General features: G+C 42.7%; 2 long non-coding RNA genes across 3 annotated transcripts; both read right to left on the bottom strand.

Moving 5' to 3' along the window:
- Positions 1-2778: 2778 nt before the first annotated feature.
- On the bottom strand, positions 2779-4087 carry LOC141022186 (uncharacterized). Its single transcript, XR_012183378.1, has 2 exons — positions 3251-4087; positions 2779-3161 (listed from the first exon to the last, which is right to left on the bottom strand). It is a non-coding gene; the product is annotated as an uncharacterized lncRNA (long non-coding RNA).
- A 311-nt stretch (positions 4088-4398) lies between these two features.
- Positions 4399-7787, bottom strand: LOC109735927 (uncharacterized). 2 transcript variants are annotated; one of them, XR_005755805.3, is made up of 4 exons: positions 6624-7786; positions 6282-6508; positions 5068-5922; positions 4399-4769 (listed from the first exon to the last, which is right to left on the bottom strand). It is a non-coding gene; the product is annotated as an uncharacterized lncRNA (long non-coding RNA). The 2 variants fall into 2 exon arrangements; XR_006664699.2 differs by having other exon boundaries at positions 5068-6508; positions 6624-7787.
- Positions 7788-12725: the final 4938 nt, after the last annotated feature.

Here is a 12725-nt window from a genome sequence, read left to right as displayed (position 1 = left end):
TTTTTGGCGCGGTGACCAAAGCACATAATTGAGGAGAATTTTGGACCAAAATACCCATAACTAATTAGGTAGTTAGCAGCTTAATTAGTGGCAACCAAATAACCAGCGGCCTAATAAAAGGCAACTAAATCTCACTGTACCAGTGTCGTGGTGTTCTCACGGCAGATGCCATGAGTAGGCTTATCGAGTGTGGTTGGGGCCAGAGGATGCCGGTGGGTTCCGGAGGCAACATTGGGTACGAGCGAGCGGAGACACAAGACGACCCAGGTCCGGGGCCCTACGAGGGAGGTAACACCCCTAGTGCCGGATCGACTATGTGGATCACAAGAACTACAATGGTGCTTCTTGAGCTGTATGTTTGATGGAGGAGGAAGGAGCTAGCTCTCCTCTTCTCCTTGCATGTGCGTGGGTGTGAGTGTGTGGAATGAGCTGATCCCCCCTGAAATGTTACTGCTCTCTGAAATGTTAACATTTGGCACAATGCTTCAGCAGATAGCAAGTATAGTCTCTGTTGCCAAATTACTGTTCCATTTTGTTTTGTGCCTGATAATTACTGGTTCAGTGTAGAAGTCATGAAATAATCCAAGTTTAGTATATTCACATTTACCCAGCAAACATTGTCTTTGCAGTTTGCTACTGACTGTGGTAATGTAGTTAACTTAGATTTGCCTCCATTGATACTTGATGATAGGTGCAGGAACTAAGTGGAAGAGTCCAAGGAATTGGACGAGGTGGAATTTGACTAGATATGATGATATGCTAGTCATCATTTCAGGCATTCTTTTGTTCTGTACTGAACATTTTTTACTACTAGATACCAAGCGACATTTGTTGGTACAATCCCTTCCTCTCCGGTCAATTAGGTTGCTTGGAATCATCTCCTGCAGGTAAATCCAATTAGGTTGTTTCACCGCCGGTCTGCTCCACATGATCGATGCATAATGAACTATAGCAGATAAGTGGTTTAGGCACTCAAATAGCTCTGGAAGACTGAATTGGTCGATCTGCAGACCGTAGCCACTGCCTTTTACTCCGCATCGAAACATCTACAAAGTCAAATTAGTTCCATTAGATTCGTCACAAAATATATTTTCATTATATATATATATATATATATATATTTGATATTCTAAATACTTCCGTTCCAAACTAATTCTAAGTTTGTCGTAAGTCAAACTTCATTATGTTTGACCAAATCTACGTAAAAATATATCAACATATACAACACCAAACTTTGCTTCATTAAATTCATTATGAAATATATTTTCATATCAGATATATTTGATGTTGTAGATCAATTTAGATGTTTCAACATACTTGGTCAAACTTACATTCGAAAAAAAGAGACTTGATCAGACTTAAAAAAGTTTGATTTATGAAACCTAGAACTTTAATTATTTTGAAACAGAAGGAGTAACAACATATTTTTCTATATACTTGGTCAAAGTTAAATAAGTTTGACTTAGAACAAACCTCTTCCTTGGTAGGAGCATCCAAGTGTGTCACAAGCAGCATAGTGAGGTGGCTTTGGTGCTATCGATCATATTGCCTGCTCATTTGGTCGTTGATTTAGGAACGTGGTGGACTCTGAACATTCGGCTAGTTCGATTCGGTAAATACGTTTTTTTGGTATATATGATATAAATACTTTGGTAAATACGATATGGAATCAAAATACGATATTAATACTTTTTGGAACTGAATTTTGTGCAGATGTAGGTCTGTTTTGTTGAGTTTGGATGCTGACATTATTCTCCTCTGAAGTACTAGTGTTCTTCAGTACCGTGGGCATGCAGATTAGTGTCAGTGATGTGCTAATTTCTTGTCCGGTGATTGATGAACAGTCAGAGGACTAGCAGTCTAATAAACGAGGAGGATGAAGGAGCTAGATAGTTTACCAGCAATGGAAGCCGAGTTTGCTCACTACAAAATGATCTTGATTCCTGTTAGCAATTGGAACATAAACTAAAAAAAACCTCGATTCTTCACAAGATGCTCAGAATTCGAGTGCATCTAACGATCCTTAACTACAAAAAGCTTTCACGAGATGGTCATTTGAATTCTGTTTTTGCCCAAACAAAGTCATGTGAAGTTGCTATCTTTTTGTCCTGAAACAAAGTGAATTTGTCTTTACAGCGGGGCCTGCTTCATGCTTGAATGACTGCAGGATTCATTTCTCGAGATTGGTAAATTTACAACTTCTACAAAGAACTGTCCATAAAACTCTGGAGTTCACTATTTAATCAGGAGATGATTTGTGTCATTTTGGAGGTTCTTTTCTACCGCATAAATGAACCAACCAGTTATGAGTCTGCTTGTTATCTTTTAGGAATATATGAGCTGCTCACTGCATGTCCAGTTTAGGAACATGGATTGCTCTTTGCTGCAAGCATGCAACCTTTTGAAGCTCACTGCATGTCCAGTTTAGGAACATGAATTGCTCTTTGCTGCAAGCATGAAACCTTTTGATGCTTACTGCATTTTCAGTTCTTGCCCCTGATTGAACAATTTTGGGGTTCACGAGCCATCTGTTTGTTAGTTCATGCACATGTCTTTAGTTCATGTACAGATTTTCATCTCCTTTTAACAGTCTTCTTCTATACTTCTGACTCAAAGGTGCAACCATGTAGCTAGTTGCAATAGTGTTTCCATCATTATTCACAGGCTGAGAGTAGTGCTTGCTAAAGTTGTTAGTACCCAACCCAGACTTTACTCATGTCGCTCCGTGTGATAAATAACCATTTCACAGTTGATTTCTACAACCAATTCACTCCAGAGTGAAATAAACAGAAGCAAAAATTTACGTTGAATCTTGAGTGATAATGTTCATAGCATCATACATAGACAATTTACATCAGCATTCAGCTAGAAGTTCACTAAGGAGGAGCTACAAAATCAGAGAGAAAAATATGTACAAGACAAACTGAATGGGAGATTGCCTACGCGAAATTAACTACCGCGCTGTGCTCGACGCTCCCTGCAGGTCACGGCCTCACGGGCACCAGTGCCGCTCTACCTCACTTCCGTGGCCGGTGTCGCTGGCCTGAGCATTTAGAGCCCCGCCGGCTGTGGCCGGCAAGCCTCAGGCTTTCTCTGCGGTACAGGAAGTAGGAGCGGGAGGGGGCAAGTTGATCCCCAAATAATCTGGCTAAATTATTCATCTGTAAAAAAAAATCTGGCTAAATTAATAGGAAAGAGGGGGTTATCTGCCAAGTACAGTAGTGTTTTAAGTGGCTGGTTGGGGCTCCACCTTTGAGCAGATGCCGTTTGTTGTAGATCTAATGGCACGCGAGGTTTTTCAGGGTTTCACCCAAATCCAGATTTTACCGGGTACATCGCCTTGCTTGGTTCAGATGTTGCCGCAAATTTTACTTCAAAAGGAATGATGACAAACTGTGTTTGGTAAGAAGCAAAAGCACAAAAGGAGCTTAAACTTTGGTTTAGCAATGATAGCCGAGACACAAAAATAACCTTTTATGAGACCATGATTCTTGATGTGATTCATGAAATTCAACAGATTTTATTATCGTACAGCAGCAAAGTATTGTACAGAACTATATATAAACTGCAAAAAAAGGTGATGCCTATCCAAAGCAAAAGAGCCAGAAAAGCTTGGTTCTCGTATTGTGCAACCCCCGACCATAGAAATCCCTCTGACAGGATATTGACAGTTAGGAAAAATTAAGCACAGGCTAAAAGAAGCTAAACCAATTGGCATCTCTGTACAAAACCAAACAAATGCTCAAACTTAAGACTAGCCATGCATCCTGCCATACACACGCCAGTAAACTTTATAGACTGATATCGCCTGAATCAAAAACTAAAGATGGGTGTACACGCAACAAGAAAACAGAGAGTACACGTGGTGTTGCACAGGGGCTCAAGCATACACATTGGAAAAGAAAGAGCCGATCGGCAAGGCGCAAAACAGGAATTGTGACAGTTAAAGCAGTGGTGCCAACTGCCATTGTGCAAAACAGGAGCAATATAACTGACAATTGAAGTAATACGAAACACAGGGTCCATCTAAAACAGAATTAGCACCTGAAAGCATAGCATACCCCATACCCAACAGAACAGACCACAGGGGGGGGGGGGGGGGGGGGGATACCGATGCAAACCATCACTTAGTTTGCTCGGTACAAAATTATCTGGATTAAAAAGGTCTATTCATATTTCTCAAACATTCTTCTCTTTTAATTTATACAGAGCAGCTTACAAAAGGGTTGCATACTTGCCATGCCAAGAATATACTTCATCATGATATCAAAGGTTTCTTGTATACCAAAGAAGTATCTACCAGAAATCAATTCATCGATTTTTCTTCCTCGGATCTCTAGGGTTTCTGCAAGAGTAATAGGAAACCTTCCCAAGGAAATCAATTTCATAGAAACACACTTTTAAACATGTAACCACTCACTCTCATTGATATAATTTTTCACAAAACTACAATTCCGAGGGTTGTTTCTTTTCACAGAATCCCTCCACTCAGTAAACAAGGCACCCATTGGGTTGAGGTGCCTTGTAAACCTAAAAGGATGGAATATTAAAAAATTGTTCAGGGCCGTGCATAGGGCGAGTCTATTTTGTCAAGAACCAACCATACAGTGTTGTATATTAAGAAAGGCCGTTCGATAGACACGTTCTTCAAATTAATCCATCGTTCCAGAATGATGGAGGAAAGGTAACCGAACTCCGCCAAGGGCCTTAAGAACGAGGATGCTTCTAGGTCTCCGACTCGAGGCATCGAGTACCTAGTATTAGAGCGCCTGATGAAATATTTAGGAAATACATCACATATTAACAGGGATGTTAAGTTCAGGAAAAGAGAAACTGAATTGATAAAAGATGAAAAGCATAAATCAAGTCATACGGTAAATCAACCTAAAATCGTAAATGTCATAGTACTAGAGAAACCTTGATAGTATTCCGAAACTAAAGAAATCTCAAATACTAAGATAACTGAAATAATTACTGAAATCAGATGTCAAAAACCGATACCCAGAGTATTCTAGAAAGAAAGAAAAAACGATATCCAGACGACTTAGGGTTTCTTGAAGTTCTCACCTGATTCTGGTGGAGGGATGTGGGGCGGCGTGGAGAAGTCGTCGGCGGGATCAGGAACCCTAGCACAGCGGGTCGTTGGTTTATTTTTTTTTTTTTTTGAGCGATTGCCGGTGGTTGGTAAGAGGAACAAAGGAGGAAGGAAGGTCTCTCGTGTCCTTTTTTTTTTTTGAGGGAAGGAAGGTCTCTCGTGTCTCAAACAGGCAGGCCCGGTTAATAAAAGCAACCAAGGTTCCTGCATAAAAGGCCCAAGCGGCATCGGCTGCTCACCGGCCCAAAGTATTACACAAATCACGTTTCAGGCCGTTACCATTACGAATCATTTTTTAGACTCAAAAAAAAAAAATGGGCAGTACTCTGCGCCGGCGCACCGGCGCAAAGTTTCGGCCGGTCCAACCCGAGCCACTCGATCTGGACGCGCGGGACCGTCAGATCTGTCCCGCATCCCCTTTCGTCATCCTCCGCACAGGGAAAAAAAGGGGGGGGGGGGGGGGGGGGGGAGCGAGCGCCACCGCCGCTCGCGGGATCCCGCACGCTAGCCCCCGCCGCCCTCCTTTGGACCCTCGTTGCTTCTGCTCGCCGCCGGTGCTCGCAGGTCGCAGCCTAGCCGCCGCTGGCGAAGCAAAACGCCACCCGCCTTCACCGCCACCGACGAAGCAAAAAATGCCGGTTCCAGCAAAATCGAACGACGGTTGGAGCAATTTTTAGGTTGGTTCCAGCAAAAATCGAAACAAAAATAAAAGGGGTGGTAGCAAAAACTCCTGATGCTTCGAGCAAGGCTCTGGTAGTAGCAAAATGGCAACTCCTGTAGTAGCAAAAAATCCGAGACGGTTGCAGCAAAAAGAAAGCCATCGCCGCCTGGTGGATGTAACAAAAATTATCTTCGGTTCCAGCAAAATCAAAAAATGATTCTAGCAAAAATTGTCTTTGTTTCCAGCAAAATCAAAGCATGGTTGTAGCAAAATTGACTGGAAAAAACAGGCTATGTCATGGAGATGGATGTAGCAAAAAATCACAAAACAAACAATAGTAACAAAACCCAAAACGGTTGTAGCAAAGTGGTTCGCTGGTTCCAGCAAAAAATCACCATGGTAGAAGATTTGAGGTGAGTGGGTGGTAGCAAAAACATGGGTCGGTTCCAGCAAAAAAAGAATATGGTTCCAGCAAAAATTCAAGCTTGTTCCAGCAAACCAGAAAATCAGTAGTAGCAAACTTACAAATTTGGCGGTGGTTCAAGCAAAACCAAACGCCTGTGGTAGCAAAAATGATTACTGGTTCCAGCATCAACGGATGCCGGTTGCAGCTTTCCAGTCGGCCGGTTCCAGCAACGAGGTGTGCCGTTTCCTGCATCGCTGCCCCAGCCGGCACCGGTCTCCGCCGTCGCACACCATGGTAACGCAGCGGGTGCACGAGCTTGCATCACGGTCGTCCTGCCCTTTGCACGCTGCTCCAATATAAACGGCAAGAAAAGAAACATCAATCTTGTGCTTGAGCCCAACCTCATGGGATCCATGGCGGACTGCACATGGCATGAGAGAAAAAAGCACGGACGAGCTCACCCCTCTCATGGATCTATGGAGGAAAAATGTTGCGCGGAGCAGAGAAGGCAACAAAAACGAGCTCAATTTCATGGGGATTAGATGTGGATTTTGGAGAAAACACAGGAAGGAGGAGGAGAGATTGAGAACTTGGGGACTGAAGGGCGAGCAGGACGAGGATGCCTCGTGTGGTCTCCAGAAAAAGCGAGGGGATAAGATGGAAGTGGTGGGGTTAGAGATAAGTTCTGTGGTTGGTGGGCTGGGCTGCCCAGCGACGCGAGCGAGGGGACCAGCCGAACGCTCGGCCGGTCGACCGGCTATAAACGTTTCCCAAAAGAAGTTTACAAATCAATTTTTGTTTTTGAGAAAAATTTATGAAAATGAATCATCTTCCACCAGAATAAGGCATCGTATCAATCAAGCGAACTGATCAATCGTGTATAGTTTACTAGTACTCCCTCCGTTCCTAAATATAAGTATTTTTTAGAAATTCAAATACGAACTACATATTGATGTATATAGATATATTTTAGAATATAGGTTCACTCATTTTGCTCGCTCCACTGCTTGATTAGAAAAAGTTAGCTATCATTTTTTTATTTGAATAAGTTCATTAAATCAAATAAATTTGCATATTTTAAAAATATTAAGTTTTAAAAGATTGCAATTTAAAAGACATTTTTTTTGGAAATGGAGGCGTATCCCCGGCCTCTGCATCATAATAATACATGCAGCCATCTTATTAAAGAATCTTGAAGTAGCACAAAGTCATAAAAGTATTACAGCTTGCAAGTGAAGCGAAAAAAGAAAAGAAAAGAAAAGTACATGCTCAAAATCACAACCGGTATGACAGTGTAAAAGATAAGCTCCCTAGACTCCTATCCTGTTATGTGACTGCCATCCGAACCGGTTGAATATAGCCCGTGCTACCATCTCCCACTGGTTGCACCCAGTAACCAAAGGCCCCCTGGAGTCCATAGGAGTGAGTAAGGACCACGTACGGATCCATGCGGTAGCTCTGAAGAGGACCTGCAAGAAAGTTAAAGTGTGTTGTCTGTTAAAAATCATACCATTCCCGCAATTCTATATAGCCCATATAAGCGCACATATTCCAATCCGAATACGAGCCGCAGTAATATGCTCAACCCCAGCTAACCACGTTCCAAACAACGATTCAATGTCAACTGAAGGATTAATGTTAAAGGCTATATGGATCGTTCTCCGAAGCAATTTGGCGAGTGGACACTCTAGGAATAAGTGTTGTATTGTTTCATCATGATCACAAAAACAACAACGTGAACTACCTACCCATCGCCTTTTTATTAAGTTATCTTTGTTGAGGATCACTTGCTTGTGGACGAACCACATAAATATTTTAATACGCAAGGGAACCTTAACCTTCCAAATATGTAATGATCTCGAGATTGGGCCAGAATTAATCAGAACCATGTAGAAAGATTTCACCGTAAATACATCATTTTTAGCCAACTTCGCGTCGAATCAGGTTGGTCGGATAATTGAACATCTATCAATCTTCAGACCAAGTGCATTCAGACAGTCCATCGCTCACCAACTAACGCACGTCTGAACTGAATATTCAAGGGAGTCGTTTGAAATAATGTGCCTACGTAATCCTCCTTACGTTGCACAATGTTATAAAGGGTGAGATGTTGTATGGCTATGGGCGTCTCTCCTAACCACGTATCCTCCCAAAATCTTGTTGACATCCCATTGCCAAGAAAGAATTTGACCCTACGAAAGAACAAGTCTTTCGTTCGCATCAGTCCCTTCCAGAATGGCGAGTCAGCTGGTCTCATGGTGACCTAGGCGAGCGTTTTCGACTGTAAATACTTATTGCGTAGAATCTGTGCCCACATACCTTCCGGCTCTGTCTCTAACCTGTAGAGTCATTTACTCATAAGACATTTATTCTTAATTTTCATGTTCTCAATACCGAGACCCCCTGGTCCTTGGGTCAGCAAAGAATATCCCATCGTGCGAGACGGTATTTCCTCTTGGCCTCATCTGACTACTAGAAGAATCGAGATCTAAAGAAATCAAATCTCTTCGGCACCCCTTTCGGTATCTCGAAGAAGATAGCAGGAACATCAGCATACTAGTAAGTACCGAGTTAATCAGCACTAGCCGACCTCCATACGACATGATCTTGCTCTTCGAGCAACTAGGCTTTTTTTTCAATTCGATCTTCGATGCACTTCCATTCTTTATTAGATAACTTACGGTGGTGAATCGGTATTCCCAAATAACTGAATGGCAAAGAACATAATTCACACCCAAACATTGTCTATATGTGTCTTGCTCTTCTTTGGCCTTACCAAAGCAGAACAACCTGCTCTTGTGAAAATTTATTTTTAATCCAGCCAATTGTTCGAAAGACATAATATGAGTTTCATATTTCGCGCTTTTGCAATGTCATGTTCCGTCAGCGTACTGTAGAATGGAGACTCCCCCATCGACCAGATGAGGGACTAGCCCCTCCACTTGACCGTTTTGCTTGGCCCTGCCAATAAGAATGGTCAACATATCGGCCACTATATTAAATAGGAGAGGAGACATGGAATCCCCTTGTCTCAATCCCTTGCGCGTCTGAAAGTCGTGACCGATATCATCGTTAACCTTGATTCCGACACTACCCTTCTGGACTTGAGAACCCACTTGGTTCCGGCAAGCCTCACTAAATCCTTTCATGCGATTGCCTGCTGAAGAAAAGGCCATTTAACTTTATCATATGCCTTCTCAAAATCCACTTTGAAGATAACCCCATCTAGCTTCTTCGAATGAATTTCATGCAGCGTTTCATGCAGGACGACCACCCCTTCAAGTATGTGTCTCTCTGGCATGAAAGCTGTCTGGCTCAGTTGTACCACCGAGTGAGCAATCTGTGTCAATCTATTGGTGCCAACTTTCTTGAATATTTTGAAACTCACATGAAGAAGACATATTGGCCTGAATTGCTCAATCCGAACTGCCTCTTCTTTCTTTGGCAACAGCATAATCATGCCAAAATTGAGATGGAACCGCTCCAAATGATCGTTAAAAAAATCATGAAACATAGGCATAAGATCATCCTTAATAATATGCCAATATTTCCTATAGAATTCAGCTGGAAACCCATCTGGTCCCGATGCTTTATTCGGTTTCATTTATGAGATTACATCCAGAACCTCTTTCTCAGTAAACGGTGCAGATAGAATATCATTCTCCTCTGCCCAAAGCTGAGGGATATCTCCAATAACAGATTCATTAAGGGACACCGTGCTTGCTTCTGGAGGCGCAAAAAGTTGTTTATACTAATTAGAGATATAAGCTTTCAGATTCTCATGACTCACAATTGTCCCTTCGTCCTGTTCAAACTGTATTATTTCCTTCTTCCTATGTTTACCATTCGCGATCATATGAAAGAATTGTGTATTATCATTTCCTTGGACAACCTTAAGCACTTTAGCACGCAATTTAAAAGACATGATTTTTTTAAATAATGAATTTGTAAAACATTCACGAACAGGAAAATATTAGCAAATTTTATAGGTTAACAGACCTCAATAATGCTTGTCAACTTTTGAATAATGAATTCAAAACAAATATTCGTGAATTATAAGAAAATTCATAAATTTTATTTTTTATTATCTAACTATATATTCACGAATTAAAATGTAAAAATTAAAATAGAAACCCCCCCCCCCCCCCCTCCCCGCCCCCACCCGCAGACACACTCGTTCCTCGACACACCAGGAGGCTCAAAATTTAGAGAGCTTAGTTTTTTAACAGATTTCGTTAGTTGGGCGACATATAGTTGTACGTGTGTAAGTTCAAAAAATCAAATTTTTTTGCTAATGCATCAAATTCATGGACCAGTATAGTGTATTCCACTCTAAAAGCATTTCAAAAGTGAATCATCATCACGAAGTAAAAGAAAGAAGAAAAACGTTGTCCCGTTCGCTCGGCAATGGATGCATAGTGAGCCCAGAAAACTCACGAATTCCCAACCCAACTAAACGGGCCGGCCAATGGTTTACGATTCAACAACCTCTCATGCGGGAGCCAGTAGCTAACGAGCGCTTTTTCGGAAGCCTCGCAACGATCAGCGTCACTTGACGCGCTCTCAGTCATTCGCCACGTGTCGCGCTCTGGACTCTCCTTCTGGATTTTTTTTCGCACGCGTTTTCGGCTATTTAAATGGTTTTTTTCCGGGTTTTTTCGACATTTTGATTTTTCACCGGTCTTCCTTAGTTTTTTGACAAAAAAAATTAAAAAAAATTAGCGTGGAAAAATGCGATTTCTTTTTTTTCTTTCGCGAGAGTCACGGTTTTGCTTTCGCGAGAGTCACGGCCGTGCCTCTCAGAAACGAAAAAAAACGTTTTTTATTTTTTTTTTCTTTTCGCGAGAGTCACGGTTTTGCTTCCGCGATAGGCACGGTTTTGCTTTCGTGAGTCACGGCCGTGCCTCTCGGAAACGGAAAAAAATGTGCTTTCTGTTTTTTCCTTTCGCGAGAGTCACGGTTTTGCTTCCGTGAGAGGCACGGGTGTGCTTTTGCGAGAGTCACGGCCGTGCCTCTCGGAAAGGGAAAAAACGCGTTTCTATTTTTCTTTCCTTTCGCGAGAGTCACGGTTTTGCTTCCGCGAGAGGCACGGTTGTGCTTTCGCGAGAGTCACGGCCGTGCCTCTTGGAAACGGAAAAAACGCATTTTTTTTCTTTCGCGAGAGTCACGGTTTTGCTTCCGCGAGAGGCACGGTTGTGCTTTCGCGAGAGTCACGGCCGTGCCTCTTGGAAACGGAAAAAACGCATTTTTTTTCTTTCGCGAGAGTCACGTTTAGTTTTCGCGAGAGGCACGGGTGTGCTTTCGCGAGAGGCACGGGTGTGCTTTCGCGAGAGTCACGGCCGTGCCTCCTCGGAAACGGGAAAAAACACATTTTCTCTTCTCTTTTTTCTTCCGCGAGAGTCACGGTTTTGGTTCCGCGAGAGGCACAGTTGTAATTTCGTGAGATGGAAAAAACCGTGCTCCCGGTTCGGTTTTTTTGTCCGGTTTTTTTTTTGACCAATTTTTTCGTGAAAAAAAATTCGTCAAAACCTATCAACATTGGATCTAGTTTTGAAGATCTCAACGCGAGGAATCCAACGGTGAAAGCGGTTTGAGATTTGGACGCACGGTTTAAGAGATAAAACGTTTTGAATAAACCGATCTACGAAAAAAATAGAAAACTCCCTGTTTACGACAAGTGGCGCGCTGCATGTGCACCACTTGTCGCAACCTAGGGAGTTTGAGTGATCTTTGCAACGAGTACTCCTCAACTAGTGATTTCGCTCTCACCCAACCCCAACAACTCGGAAATATACATCCGTTTCCGTCGACAAACACAGGCCCATATATGAGACCCGTAGTCACCAGAAAAAAGAGAAGGAAAAAACCCAGCGAGAACAGAGGCCATCACGAGTTCGCTACCCGTTCGACGTCACCTCCACGTCCGCCGTCCTCAATGAGACAAGCGCGGCCATGGTGATGCCGCGATCTGCGATTGGAATAGCCCTCCGGCGGACGGCGCCGGCCTCTCGTTTCTTCACCAGCATCGCTCGCGGCAGCACTGGATGCAACAATGCAACCAGTGTGCTCCGACTGCCGGCGCTCACTTCTACTCCCTTCGTCCCATAATATAAAAGCGTTTTTTACGCTACACTAGTGTGAAAAATGCTTTTATATTATGTAACAGAGGGAGTAGCTTCTTCAGCGGCGGAGGACGCGGCAGCTCTGGAAGTAGGGTAGGTGTCTCGACTTCTCCATCTAGATTTTTTTTCTTAAGCCCGTTTCCATGTTTACAAGTTAAGCGGTGTGCGCCAAATTCATGCGTCTCCTACTAAACATGGTATAATTTTCAGTTTGCTTGAGTAAAACAAGTTTACACTCTACTTCTCTTATTTTCAGAGGATGATGTGCTTGTATGGCAACAGTGGAAGGGCAATCAAGGCCCCAGCTGGTATGTGCACACACCATCTCTGATTTCTAACGAATGTGTTTTGTGATCTGAGCTGGGGACAACAGTTGGCCAGAATCGTGGCTAGAGTTTTAAGTACTATAGTCCAAAACCGTCATCTCGATTTCTGCATTTA

Source organism: Aegilops tauschii, chromosome 5, assembly GCF_002575655.3.
Source record: "Aegilops tauschii subsp. strangulata cultivar AL8/78 chromosome 5, Aet v6.0, whole genome shotgun sequence".
Lineage (NCBI taxonomy): Eukaryota > Viridiplantae > Streptophyta > Magnoliopsida > Poales > Poaceae > Aegilops > Aegilops tauschii.
The sequence above is the reverse complement of the archived record's forward strand: the minus strand, read 5'-3'. Positions and strand labels throughout refer to the sequence as shown.